At 35.2% G+C, this 14,129-nt stretch overlaps 1 pseudogene; it reads right to left on the bottom strand.

Moving 5' to 3' along the window:
* The window catches only part of LOC122168608, a 37,053-nt pseudogene extending 33,595 nt beyond the window's left edge, over positions 1-3,458 (bottom strand).
* Between the last annotated feature and the right edge of the window lie 10,671 nt (positions 3,459-14,129).

Here is a 14,129-nt window from a genome sequence, read left to right as displayed (position 1 = left end):
CTTTGCTACATCCATACCCAAATTTGCTAATGATCTGCTAAGTTTGACCTGATGCTGCTATCTGAGTGACCTTGGCATTACTGCACAGCATTACTGGCTTGCTGGTTTTGGACGATGGTAGTCTTCAAGAAGCTGTAGAAGGTTCTGTGAGTCTCGGTCCTGTCCCATAATAGCTGACATACCAGTGAAATCCAGGTGTCCTTCATGGCTGTGACCTACTTATCATGTCCTACTAAGTAAGCTTAATCTCAGGCAGAGGCTGGTCAGTAGCCTGCCCATGGTCCTCTGTACTGACTATCTGTAGGCTTAATTCACATATAAATAAAAGGATATAAGAAGTTTTCTGATTTCCTTTCCTCTGTTGAATTTCTTATCTTAGTTGACCACAACATTTACATTTTTCAGCAACATATTTTGGAGGGGACAGACTGGATTTTCCACTGTATCCTAAAAATCCCACAGACAATTGTATGTCATACTGCGTGGAAACACCAACTCTGTCAAGAGCATGGCCATATGCTGCAGGGCTCTATATGAGTGGCATTCAGATCCAATAAGACTCTCCCGAGATGTGCATTTCAAAGCAGGAATCTTTTCTTTAATGCAGAAAATAAAGGGATACTTTTTATATAACAGTTTAGTGGCACGATGCCTCTGCAGGTATAAGAGCTTTATTTAGCATCACGGAGTTAAAATCCACAGGTTACTGCGAAGAAGATGCAAGCCCCAGTCTCAAAGGCTTTAAACTACGCTAGGATTGCAGTCCATTTTTTCTGACTTGTATAGAAAAGAAGTCAAACTATACAGGGTAAAAGGAGAAAGCATATAGAGAAGTAACTGGAACCAACAGACTTTGAGTGTTTCAGATATAACTGGTCACAGCTCATGGGATTCAACCTTTTATTACACTGAATAGCAGCTGGATGAAATGCAGAAATAGACAGGATAGCGAGTTCTTTCTCTTAGTTCCCTGTTCTTCACTCCAGCTCTGCTTCATAAAGGCATCAAGACTTGAAGGATGCTTTTCCCTTCCTCTTTTTCCTTTCTCCCAGTTATTTGGAAAATGTTTGTTCAGGAAATACAGGAAATATAGTGTGCTTTGGCATGTTTGAAAATCATTGCATTTTGTAGAAAAATCTTATAATCAATACGTCATCACTTCAGAAAGTCGAACAGCAGCTGCTTTCCCTCTAGTCAATTCAGAATAGACAACAGCTATACATTTGTTTTTATGAGGTATACTTACATACAAATATAGAAAATGATATGTGCATTTTGAACACTTTCTCAGGAATGCCTGGTTACTCTGGATCCAGTGATGTTCAGAAAGGAAGCAGTTACTAGGCTGCTTAGGCTGGACTCAGTAGAATTAAACTCCAGGAAGCAATAACTTCAAGCAGGGAGGCAGCTATCTACTTAGATATATCCTCTATTGTGAAAAGCAGTTAAGCAAGAACTTTCTATATTGAAGTGATTTGCCTGTGGGCCTCATTTTCATCTAATCCTTGCTTGGAAACTTAATTCCATTATTCAGGCTTGCCCAGTACGTCTATTAAAATATCCAATTTGCTATCAGAATTTCTGATATTCTCTCCAGACTGCTACAGCACAGAATGAAAGCAAGGATTATCATAAAGATATGAAAAAGTATAAATGTTGCTTTTAATGACTGACCAATATCATATCAGAAGGAAAAATATCTTGTAATTAAGACAGTTCAAATGTTTTATCTGATAGGCAAGGAATGATTTTCCAAAGTGGATTAGGAACATAAAACTAGCTGCCAATATATTCTGTAGCAGGGGAGCATACTTGTGAATTGCAAAGTATTTCCTTGTCCATTCATTAGTAATGGGGGGGGGAAAAAAAAAAAAAAAAAAAAAAAAGCAGTGATGTTAGACTTAACTAATCAGGAATATGTGGGGAAAAATGTAACTGTGAGCAGTCAGCAAAGAGTTTATCACACTCCTTGATAGACCCTATCACTGTGAAACCTTGGGAGAGTCTGGAGACAAGAGAGCAAATGGTATCTGTTTGCATCTAGGGGTAAACAGGAGGTTCTTTTTGTGTGCATTGTTAATCTTACTGCACTTAAACCTTCCATCCTTTATCACTGTGTTTTGGGAGAAGCTAGACCAATTAACTGATTAGAGGGACAGGAATTCCTGGATTGTAAGTGAATGGTATGTAAAATGTATGTTGAACACAGTAAAGCAGAACTATTCAGGGAACTATTCTGATGCTACAAGAAACTATGAGAGCTCTCTAACCCGACTGAGTGCCAACAGGAACATGTGGAACTTTGTGTCAAGAACTATTATTAATATTCTGGATTACTGCTAGGCATTAGGAAGTGAGTTCAGTACAGTATTGCATACCAAGGCTTACAATGATCAGTGAATACCTCGTGAGATCTTACCAGATGAAGTCCTGAGAGGAATAGCCAACCTAAGAGTTTGAAGTGCAAAACCCTATTCTATAAAAACAAGTGCAAATTCTATGATTCTATGATTCTATGATTCAATTGATGAGTATGTCAGAATATCAGGTGCTCTTGCATTGTCTTAAAACCAGATCAATAGAAAACTTTTCTTTTGGTCAAAATTTATGAAACAATTTAAAAATGCAAATAGTTTCCATTCTGTTTTGAGAGACTTAACTATAGTTTTCATAAAAATACTTACTTACTTATATGCTTGGTGGATTTTTCCTCAGTGATACATAATCATTATGGCCTTGCCATCATTATGTTGTGACAGTCATGCAGTCTGGCAGTCTGATAGGCTTTTGATTTGATCTGTAAAAGATACATGGACAACAACAGGAAAACAATGCTATTAAAAAGTTTGTTGTTAAATACCAACTATATTAGTGACTTCTAACAGCTCTGCTAAACAAGAGATAAGAAACTGTCAGAGTTCCAGCCAAATGTTTACTGACAGATATCAAGGGATTATAATTTCTTTCTTTGACATTTGCAATTTGCTCAGTGAATTTCAAGGGAGGTGAATCTTTTGGTATTTCGTGAGTCACACCTCCCCTCGTCAGCAGGAGTCGCGACTGTGATCGAGTCAAAGACTCGGAGGAATAATGCACACCTATCATTGAGAGCTTTCTTAACAACTAATATTGTACTTGGAGGTAAAATTGGCTAATATGCTAATTACAATCAATAAGCATTATAAGTAAGATAATATTTGGCAACAGCTACTCCAAAGAGTAAAAGAATAAAATAAGATGAAAAGATAGAAAACGGGGAAAAAGATGGATATACAGACACAGCAAAGCAAAGCAGTTCACTGCTCCTTGATCCAGTGATGTCTTGGAATCCTAGTAGTGCTATGGTGCTCGGGATTGTATTGATTAGATGATGACTAATGCCAACAGTACAAACTTTTACTTACAGTCCAAAGTGGTCGAACCCGCTCTTTTGGAGTGACACCTTCTGGCTTTGGCATCGCCTTTGTTCCCGTTTTCCGTGCCTCATAAATTGAAATCTTTCCTTCAGAGGATACAGTGTCTCATCTCCCAGGTTCCTGTATCAAGCTGGAATTATTTGTTCCCAGGCCAAGTCTTTAACCAGTTAACACTCTGGGGCCCTCCTATTCGAAGGCAAACAACTCCAAAGAAATGCTTTCAAATGTAAAACTGCCCACCGAGTGATGCTGATTGCTTTGTGCTGATCGGAGACATTTCTTACTGGTCTCAGACAACATCTCAATACTGATGCTAATTAAAGAAAACTTCAGGTGAGTTTTTGGTCAAAATAAAAGGCAAAATGTTTGCATGTTCAGACACTTTAATAAGAAGAGATGTCATAATTTATTCCAATTTTTAATGCTGGAGGGGAACTTTTTTGAAAGGTTGCAGAGTTTTCCACTTTACTGAATTGCAAGATAGATATTACTGGAGTTACTATTCATAATGTAGCAGAGCGGATTCTATTATGTATTGCCGAAGATTCGAAGACTGTATGTTTGTGATATGACTGTGAAAAAATGATACTTCACAGAATTTGCATTATTACATGCTGAATGAAAAACTAAAATGCTTTTCTAATTTTTATCTGTGTACAGCTTGTTTCCCAAATATATTTAATGTCTGTCCTATGCTTTCAATGCTGTATGCTTCACTTTTGTTCCTCTTAGTTTTTCTCTTTCACTGCTTACTATGTCATCTAACAAATTACTTATCTTTCATTTTCAGCCTACACTTTCAGTTCTATTTTGAAAAAAAAAAAAAAAGTATTTCATAATTTTTATTTTTACAGAATGTAAAGGTTAATCTTAAAAATAACCTGCGCTACCATTGGAATCAGTGGAATTTTACTAAATTCCCTACATTGCAGAGGTGTAATTGAGCAAAATTTCTAGAAAATAGGCTTTCAGCAAAGAATCAAATAAAATTCAGCTGAGAAATCAGTATTTCTTTGGTAGCTGAATAAAATTTTTGTTAAGTCTGTCAAAATGAAATTTTGTTCTTTGTGGTTAAGGAAATGTAAAATATTGCTAAAAAGTGACTGGAGGGAAGAGACATATATGTTAATACTGCAGCCTTACTGAATTGATTTCATGGTTTATGTATTAAAATTGTATTAATGTCATGAAAATATACACAGCATAAGTATGCATGGTAAAACATACAGTGTTCTCAAAGAAGTATTTCTTTCTAATAATGTGAAGTTATTGCTAAGGTTGATAATAAAAACCAATACCATACAATTGATGTAATAGTGTTCATCAGAACCGAAATCTGTGACTTCCTGAAGTCTCCAAATTTTTCCAAATTAAATTCCAAATTTTATATTTGTTCACCTAAAACTGTTAGATTAGAGGAAACCTACTGATGTTTGATTTTATTGAAAAAAAAAAACAAACAAAACAACATAAAATACAACAGAAAAGAGATATTCATAATTATCTAGAAGCTGAAACAAATAAACCGATCTCTTTAATGGATTCTTAGACCGGTGGTTATGTTGGTTAAAGTAAGACAGACACTGTCTTTCTCTTTCCAACTAACCTACATTGCTTTTTTTTTTTTTTTTTTTTTTTTTTTTTTTTTTTTTTTTTTTTTTTTCTCTTTTCATCTTCTTGCTTAATTATTATTTGTCAAATTCACATTCAGAATGTCACCTGGAAGTCTGCAGTGTTTGTTTGAGATTAGTTAGTGCTGAGGAAAGTGAATACTGAATTACTTTCTAAATACATGAGGGTTTGAAGTTTAGAGAAAGTGATGGAGTACTCAGTTGAACATGCACTGTGCATTATGCTAAGTAAATTTAACACATAACCTTCTTTATCAGACACTCCTTTTTATGCAGGAGCATGTAGCTTAACTGCTGGAGATATACGTCCTTTTTAACATCTTTTTTCTTTGCTTTCCAATAGGGACCCATTTGTTCTGGCAGGTTCTAAACTTATTTTCAACATATATCAAAGCAATTGATTTCTTAACATACTTCTCAAAATATATAGTGACTTTAAGAATGGTGATTAAGTGTTCATTTAGTCTTCTTCTCTGTTTACTTTTGCTTATGGTCTTGATTCTTTGTTAGGTTTTTGCAGAAGTATATGACAAATATCTTCTCTGTTATCTTTTCTATTATCTTCAGGGTGAACCAAAAGTTAAAGCATATTAATGTGGGCATTATCCAAGTGCCTCTTGAATACAGACAGTAATCAGCCACCTCTCTGGGAAGCATATTCCAGGTTTTGATCATCCTCATTGTAAATAATTTTTTTTCTTAATGTCCAGTCTGATATATGGTAGTCTGCTTCATTTCTGCAACAGTTCCAGTATCGTTACAAAACGTGTTGCAGCCTTCACGGTTGTCATTATTACAGAACATCATGAGACTGTTGTGTTTGGGAAGCATGCTTCAAGCTTTGGTACACTAGCAGAGGAAGCTGTGCCCTTTCTCTTGAATTCTAAAATATTTCTTACACATTACTGCTATTATGATTTCAAGTCTATACGTCATCTTTAAATAGTAATTTCAGCTGAGATCTAATAAATTTCCTTTTTTGTTGGTCTTGAAAGTACTTTGGGGTATACTTTGTCTTGAGAATTTTGTGTTCATACTTTTATTTTCACCAGCTAAGCTCAGCAGTAAAACCATATTTGGATGCATCATTGTCTTAATTTGTAAGACATATGACACTTGATTCAGGAAGAGTGGTTTCTCTCTGATGACTCTGCTACTCTATTCCACACCTCTACAAGTATGTTGTAGCTTGGCATGTATGAGAGTGAAGCATGTTGTCTTGGCACTGTAATACTTTTTTGCGTCAAATTTCAGCCAAGTACTTCAGTGTTTTCATCTTAGCAGGAATATTAATCATTACCTGTACTTCTTCACAGTTTTCTTTAATAAATCTTATTAATAATTAATGTCATTCTTTTGATAACTTCAAGATAAGCTAGGAAAGATTTAATAACTTTTCTCCAAATGACCTACAGAGGTCTAAATATCTATTACTTTAATTAATGTTCAGCTGTGAAGTTGAACATATTTCAAGTAATGTTTTCCGTGTGCTTCTGATAAATAGTGTTTACAATACTAATAATTAATCAATGTTATATCTACATGCCCATATGCATAAAGGAGAAACTCCCCCAGGTGAATTTAAATTTCACTATTATTGGAGATAAACAGGAGAAACTGTGAGCTGTACTTCAAGTAAAGGGCAAAAACACTTGACAGAAGCAAAACTGATACCATCACATTGGCCTGTATGTACTTCCAGGGCTGAAGTTCCACCATGATGATGATGCAGGATGCAGGCAGCATTCATAGAAATGCAGAGATGTGCTATGGTTTTCCAAACTGAGCTTCTTCCAGTCATGTTGCTCATCATATTGCTAATGTAATTTTCTCTTGAGTAGAATTCCTAACCTAACATTGAATAGCTGTGCCACATAAAAAAAGTGTAGTTCTGTAATATAATTCTCACTGTAAATACAGAAATCTCCAAGGTGTTTACCCTTCTCTCTTGGGTAAAATTAATTTTTTTCAGTTATGTGCTTTTCACAGTATGAAAATATATTTTTTCAAATAACTGGTATATCAAAACATCATTAGAAACACTTCTCCATTTATTTCAGATGGCAGTTCTAGATGTGTCCAACTTTAAAAAGTACACGAATAGCTATTCACATTCACATACATGATAGTAGACTTTCAGATGCTGAAGCTTTAACTGCATTCATGACAATATATTCCTCATTATTTTCAAACCTGTAATTTCAAGGGATAGGAGACTTCTAAGATGGTTCTTACATTACCATAGAGCCTATCAGTACTTTTCCAGTACACAGTGTTCCTAAGATTCACACTATTCACTTTAAGCATGAGAGAAACAGAGCAGAAAAACAAAATGTTCCCTTAATGTTATATTTTTTAAATTTATATTTTTATAATTTATATTTTTTAAATTTAAGAATGTAAACAATGCTTTAGAAAGTACTACAATAAATATTAGTACATTCTTTCATATTATTTTTTTCTGAACTTCATTTTGTGTAACTTTGAACTTCTGCATTTGATTCATTTTGTGTTCTTGAGATGCAATATATAAAAAAACAATATTTTTAAGGTGTAAAAGCTACTTTTAATTTTTCAGTCTGAAATGCTGTTTTTGTCTAAATTACCATATTTTTCTAGTTCTATTTTTGTCTGAAAAGAAGATAGTAGCTTACTCTATGAACACTGTTTAGCATATGCTTTACTGTGGCAAAGGTTTCTACTGAAGCTTTGCTTGCTTAATCAACACCAGAAATTTTATTTGCATTATTATAATAGCTAAAGATCCCCAGTCTAGTAAGCATGACATGTAAGATGGTCATGATTAAAATTCAGTCCACTGAATTCCCAAAAAGAGATTAAAATGTGCAGAAGATCATGATTTCACTGATAGCACTCGGGGAGCACACTAGTGCTAAATGTGAAATAAAAAATTAGTATGTTATTTCCAAAGCCTTCGCTATATTAGATGTTTTGGTACAAAACTTGTGGAGGAATAGATGCTTTGTGTTTAATTATTTTCCTGATTAATAAGAAACTCCATTTATTCTAACACTCTCTAGACTTTACTGAACTAGATATTTGTTGAAACCTTAGCTGTTTCAAGAAACTTACCCTGTCCACCATACTTAGCATCTCAAGTGTACTTGGCAAACCTTATCAGAAATTGAAAAGTGGGGTCTCTGCAAGTTCTAAGCAATGATATTTATTTTTCTTTAACACACTGTTTAAATTCTAATAGTAAATATTTTCAAAGTGATGAGGTATGGTGTGAGTTAAGGATATATTTCTGATGATATTTCTATCAGTTTGTGCTATCCTTCCTTTTCAGCAACTAAATTATGCTTAATAATATTTCGTACTTAGATTATAACTTAAAGGGTTAGTTAAGTGTATTATTTTATTCTTTTCATTTTGAAATTGTAAAGTAGTTGGAGACAGAATCATATCTAATATGCCTCTATTTTGGAGAGAGACAATATCCCTTGATCAAAAGTAAGGTAAGATTACAGTTTATTAAATTTCACTGAGGACAGAATGTCCTTAGCAAGAATTCTACTCTTATTTATGCTGCTTTCTTTTTATCTCATCTTTTCATTTGCTGAAGATTATAACTGTTCTTTCACTATTATTTTTTCCCTCAACATCCCAGAAGTCCCAGACAAAGGTGATAAGACAGGAAACAGAACAAGATTACTAATCTTTTTGGGACTGTAATGTTACTTTTACTAAAGTATTCTGTGATGCATTCTTAGAAGTATTTCATTTGGAAATTAATTGCTAGGAGTATTTGGAATTGTAGTTTACTGTATTAAAAGATTTTGTGACAAAGACAATAGTGCATAGTACTCTTTTTGGGAAATGCTTAGGTTCTTGTCTATTTCCCTATCTACTGGTAGTGAAATACAATATCAGGTGCAGAATGCAGCAGCATTATTACTCTTTCAATTCCTGGAGAGTACAGTGGAAGTCAGCTGTATTATATATGAACATGTAGGACAAAGGGATGCTTTAGAAAAACAGGTTTTTCATCTTGCTTTTCTTTTCTATAGAATATTTAAAACTGAAATTCTACCTTCTCTTCAGGCCAAATGCAGATCTTTGTGTATTTGAGTCACATTTGCTGTTATCCTTTTTTTCATCTCACCATCTCATATTGCTTTGCTTCTTGAAATGCACACTTGTTTATTGGCTATATGGTTCTTATGTGATTTTCTCTGCCCTTTCTTCTATTGTATTGATGTATCATGGTATTATAAAACAAACCACTGACCCCACAAACCTTTTGCATTAGATTTGGATTGTTTCATTGAATTTCTTGTTGAAGCTTTTTGGTAAGGAATGAATATGAGTAATTTAAAATATCAAATCTTCTCGTAAACAATGGAAGTTTGTTTATCAGTTGTTGGAGTGCACCTTCTAAATTATGATTAATTCAGAAAATATGTTCTCCTATCTGCAAAATGGAAAAGATCTAGTTCTAATAGTATATCTTAAATTTAGTAGTAAGAGCCATGCAGTTCGTGTCTAAGAATCAGCATCTAAGCAACTAAAGCAAGTCACTGAGGAGTACACTCACTGTGTTTACATGCTCTGTTCTTTGTTCTTTGATGATTTATCCTTTTTTTTTTTTTTTTTTTTTTTAAATATTCTATGCAGTTCTATAAATTAATTGATTCTTTATCATGATCTTGCATTAGATATTGCCTGTCAAGCCCTGAGAGGAGTGACAGACCTGACTGTCCCTGCCTATCCCTACATTGGTGAGAGCCCAGGATCTCTTTCCAGACCCTGAGGCCATCAACTCCTGCCCAGTGAGGCCCCACTCAGGGTTGGTTTTCAGCTCTCCACAGCCCAAACCTGGTTGGCTGTGTGCCTTACTGAGATGCATTTCTAGCCTCACCTCATGCTTGCCTCTGTCCCAGGTGGGGTGTCAAGTGCCTGAGATGGAAGCTGAGTAGAAAGCAGTTCTGAGTATGGAAGGACAAGTGTATAGATAGAAGGAAAACTGGGAAGAAGTGGGAAAAAAATAGAAAAAAACTGAAAAGCCAAGTCCTACCTTTGCATTAGAGTAGACATGGATTAGCTCCACTGAAGTAATCATCCTGTGTCCTAGAAGTGCACAAACGTTGTGACCAGATGGCCAGCCAGAGACACTGAAAAGAAAAAATAACCAAGATATATATATAAGTAGCAAAGTTTTCTCTTGGACTGATGCGAGGCAAGAGGGGAGGTGGACACAGAAGACCACCCTACCCTATGTGGCAAGGCAATGTGTCATTGAGCTAGTAAAGTTGGAGCAAGCTTTTTTTCAAGCTAATTTCATTATATTCGGATGTTTACTTTCAACTAAATTTAAATATTAAATTATGTCTTTCTAATTGCATTTCCTGCCACACTAGAGTGGAAAGTATACTGTATAAATAAAATATTAAATCTTTACTCTTAATTTTAGGGTAGCACGTCAGAAGAAAAAAAAGGAAAAGAAAAAAAGATAAATATCTACAGTATTTATCTAACTTTTCTGCTTGAAAAGCATTTGGCAAAGAAATGAGATAGGAGTATTTGTTCTGCTTTCCCTTAGAAACAGGTTGGGCTCAAAGGACATTCTAGCATTTCACAGTCACTTAGGTAAAGTGTATTTGTCGTATCACTGTAAAAATCTACCTACTGTAGAAGTACTCTTTCCTCTGTTGGGAGTCTCAGCTGTTGGTCTGATAAAATTGACTTTTGCAATTAAGAGGAAACATTTTGAATGTTTAATTTACAACTGCATATTTTGCTCTTGTTCTGCTATACTTTTCTTAAGCTGTAATTAGTTCTGTCACCTTAAACCTCTGTGATGTGGCTTTAATTTTAGAATCAGACATGAGATGTGAGTTTCCAGTTGGCCTGGTTGGAACAGGAGGTTTGGTACATACAAGGAACTGAGATTTGTTTGTTTTTGACATATCAAAGATTTCCCAGTGTCACAGTAGAAAAGTTTAGCTGCTTTTTCAGTGCTGTGGCATCTTGAACATTGCTAGGTTGCACCCACATTCCCTACTCATATTTGCACGACAATGAATAACTAAAATCCATGAAAGATTTGTTTCCTTTGTAAATTAAAAATAAATTTAGTAAAAGCAGAGCTAGTCAAAATGTATTCTGTCTCCAAGAAATAAAATTTGCTTTTTAACAAGTTTGAATGAACAGGGTTGTCCCAATGTTTTGTTTAAGAGAATGAAGAGAAAATGTTCTTAGAATTGTCCAATGTCAGGACGTTGATTATGAAAATGCAGGCTTGAGTTCAAATCACCATTATGACGGATGCTGACCAAAGATTCCAAACTTTATCTTCACTAAAGTCTGCTATATTCAAAAACATGTACTCCATTTTCCTCCTCTCTCTTCTCCTTTACCCTGAATTGCTGAACTTGAAAATCTTTCAGATAAATGTTATAGCTGACAAATATGCTATAAATAAAATAGTTCCAACTTAAGAAAATCCTAGTATTCAAGAAGATGTTATTTTAGTTTTGATGCTTCAATGATAATTTGATACAGACTAATGCCTTTTCAGTGTCCTAGATTCTGCAACATGTTGTTTACAAATACATGTAACAAAATGAAGTGGCCATTATGTAACTAATTTATAGATCAGGAAGAAAAGTAAGAGCGGTTCAATAGGCTGTGTAGAAACATATAAAAATATGAATAGTATCAAGCAGACTCATCACTGAGGAAAGAAGTCATCTCCCTACCTCATCAGTGTCCTCATCCCAGCAAAAAATTCTGAGTACTGATGATTCGTTGCAGCCCCTTCTTAAAGAGGATCATCAACTTTACTCAATGCTCAGAGGGGCATTAAAAAGCTGAGTGTAATAAATGTGATGAATTTCACTATGTTATTAATTAGGTTGTTTTTTTTTTTTTAAAATAATTTAAATAGGTAATTTGATTCACCGGTGCCTCTGTGAAGAGAGATTTAAGCCAGGTAAGATATTTCTGGTAAATTTAAATAGTGTTAGATGCCAAATGTGGGCAATTGGATTGACCCTGTATTTCCATACAAAGGACACAATACATATAAACACTATGTATATTCATGTATAGCATTGCTGATGCTAAAAAAAATTTAGTCATAATCATCTAAAAACACTTGTGAAATCAAGCTGTAGTGGTTTCACTGTGATGGACAGCTGAGCTCCATTACACAACTCTCTCTCTCTCCGTCTCCTCATAAGGACAAGGCGAGAAATTATGATGAAAGAAGGCTCACACCTTGAGATAGGGAAAAGTAAGTTACCATCACAGGAAGAAAAGACTCAACAGAAGGAAGAATCATGTAATTTACTACCTATTAGTATCAGACTAGAGCAGTGAGAAACTAATAGCAAACTAATAACACCTTGTCCTACATGCACTCTCATAGAATAACAGAATCATAGAATGGCCTGGGTTGAAAAGGACCACAATGCATCTAGTTTCAACCCCTCTGCTATGCGCAGGTTGCCAACCACCAGACCAGGCTGCCCAGAGCCACATCCAGCCTGCTCTGCAATGCCTCCTGGGATGGGGCATCCACAACCTCTTTGGGCAACCTGTTCCAGTGCATGTTCCTTGTGCTGTGGCCTCCTTCAGGCCACGTTCACTGCTGCACCTCGGGCTCTTCCATGGCTGCATGTGGAGATCTGGTCCATGTGGGGCCCATGGGTTGCTGGGGGTCAATCTGCTCCACCATGAACTTCCTGGGCTGCAGAGAAATTCTGCTCTTGTGCCTCTGGCACTTTCTGCCCTCTGCAACACTAACTTTGGAGTCTGCAAGGCTCATCACATATTTTCTTATTCCTTTCTCCTAGCATTTAGTTTTCTCCCTTTCTTTAAATCTGGTCTCCTGCAGACACACTCAGAGTGTCTCATGGCTCAGATTTGGCCATCAGCAGGTCCCTTTTGGATCCAGATCCAGCTTATCTAACATGGGACAGATCTTACACTCTTCTTACAGAAGCCTGTCCTGCAGCTTCCCACTAAAAAATCTTGCTGGATAAGGCCATGACATAGATAGAGAAAAAATATGTATATACCTGTGTATATATGTATAATGTATATTTATATGTTTAAGTCTACAAATTAGCAGAGTAAACTATACCAGCTTTCAGTTACCAAATCCTTTCTCCATGTCATCTTTTTTTTCCTTGATGGAAACAAAATATTAATTTGTACATGAATAGCAAGACATAGTAAAATTTGCCTGAGCAGATAAAAAAATATATATATTCAATCTGAAATATTTGGAATGTATGCACAGAATAAGTCAGGCATTTCTCAAAAAAAGGCAGGATCTACTCTCCAGGATTACAGTGCCAGTTGGGCTCCTATTCCAGGTTCAAGATTTGCTGATTTCCTATCAATTTCAGTACCTTATGTTATCACAGAAGCATGGTAAGTTCATTATTGGTTCTTTGATGTGAACTCCGTTGAAATTCATGGAAACCAATGAGAAGACACAGCATTTCCCTATGAAAATCTGTGAACTAATATTATTTGTCCTCATTTACCAACAAATCAGTCAATTACATCTTTCCTTTTCTATAAGAATCAATTAATGAAAGTCATAAAATTGGATTTTTTTCTTTAAGGAAATTGCAGACAGCTGTGTATCAGAATCTGACTTTCTCAGCCTTTCTAGGCAGCTGAATTCCTCCTTTCAAAGAAATGCCTTTTTTCCCTCTTTCCTCATTTGGTGCTTATTTCTTCCTTTTTCATTTAAATGACTTCCGCGCTGCTTATGCATGTAAGTGCTTATTTCTTCCTTCTTCTCTTTCTCTCTCTCTCTCTCTCTTTTTTTTTTCTTAATGAAAAAAGTAGTGCAGACCAAAAATTAACCTTGAGATGCTGAGAGAAGCAATGACAGAAGTGATGGGTAAATGGATCACAAGGAAGAACTTCCAGGAATACACTTCTTTTATTAAAATAAGGAGGTAAACAAAATCACTGCAAATAGCAATAAAAGAAACTGAATTAATTATTCATGGAAACTGTAGTTTTTACTTAGAGAGAGAAAAATTTATTGAAGATTACTCTGCATGTCTCTGTAGGGGAAATTTTCTTAATATTAGAA

This window comes from Centrocercus urophasianus, unplaced genomic scaffold (genome assembly GCF_019232065.1).
Source record: "Centrocercus urophasianus isolate 14NV4802_14NV808 unplaced genomic scaffold, USGS_Curo_1.0 seq_11, whole genome shotgun sequence".
NCBI classification, from domain to species: Eukaryota; Metazoa; Chordata; class Aves; order Galliformes; family Phasianidae; genus Centrocercus; species Centrocercus urophasianus.
This window is presented reverse-complemented; position numbering and strand designations above follow the sequence as displayed.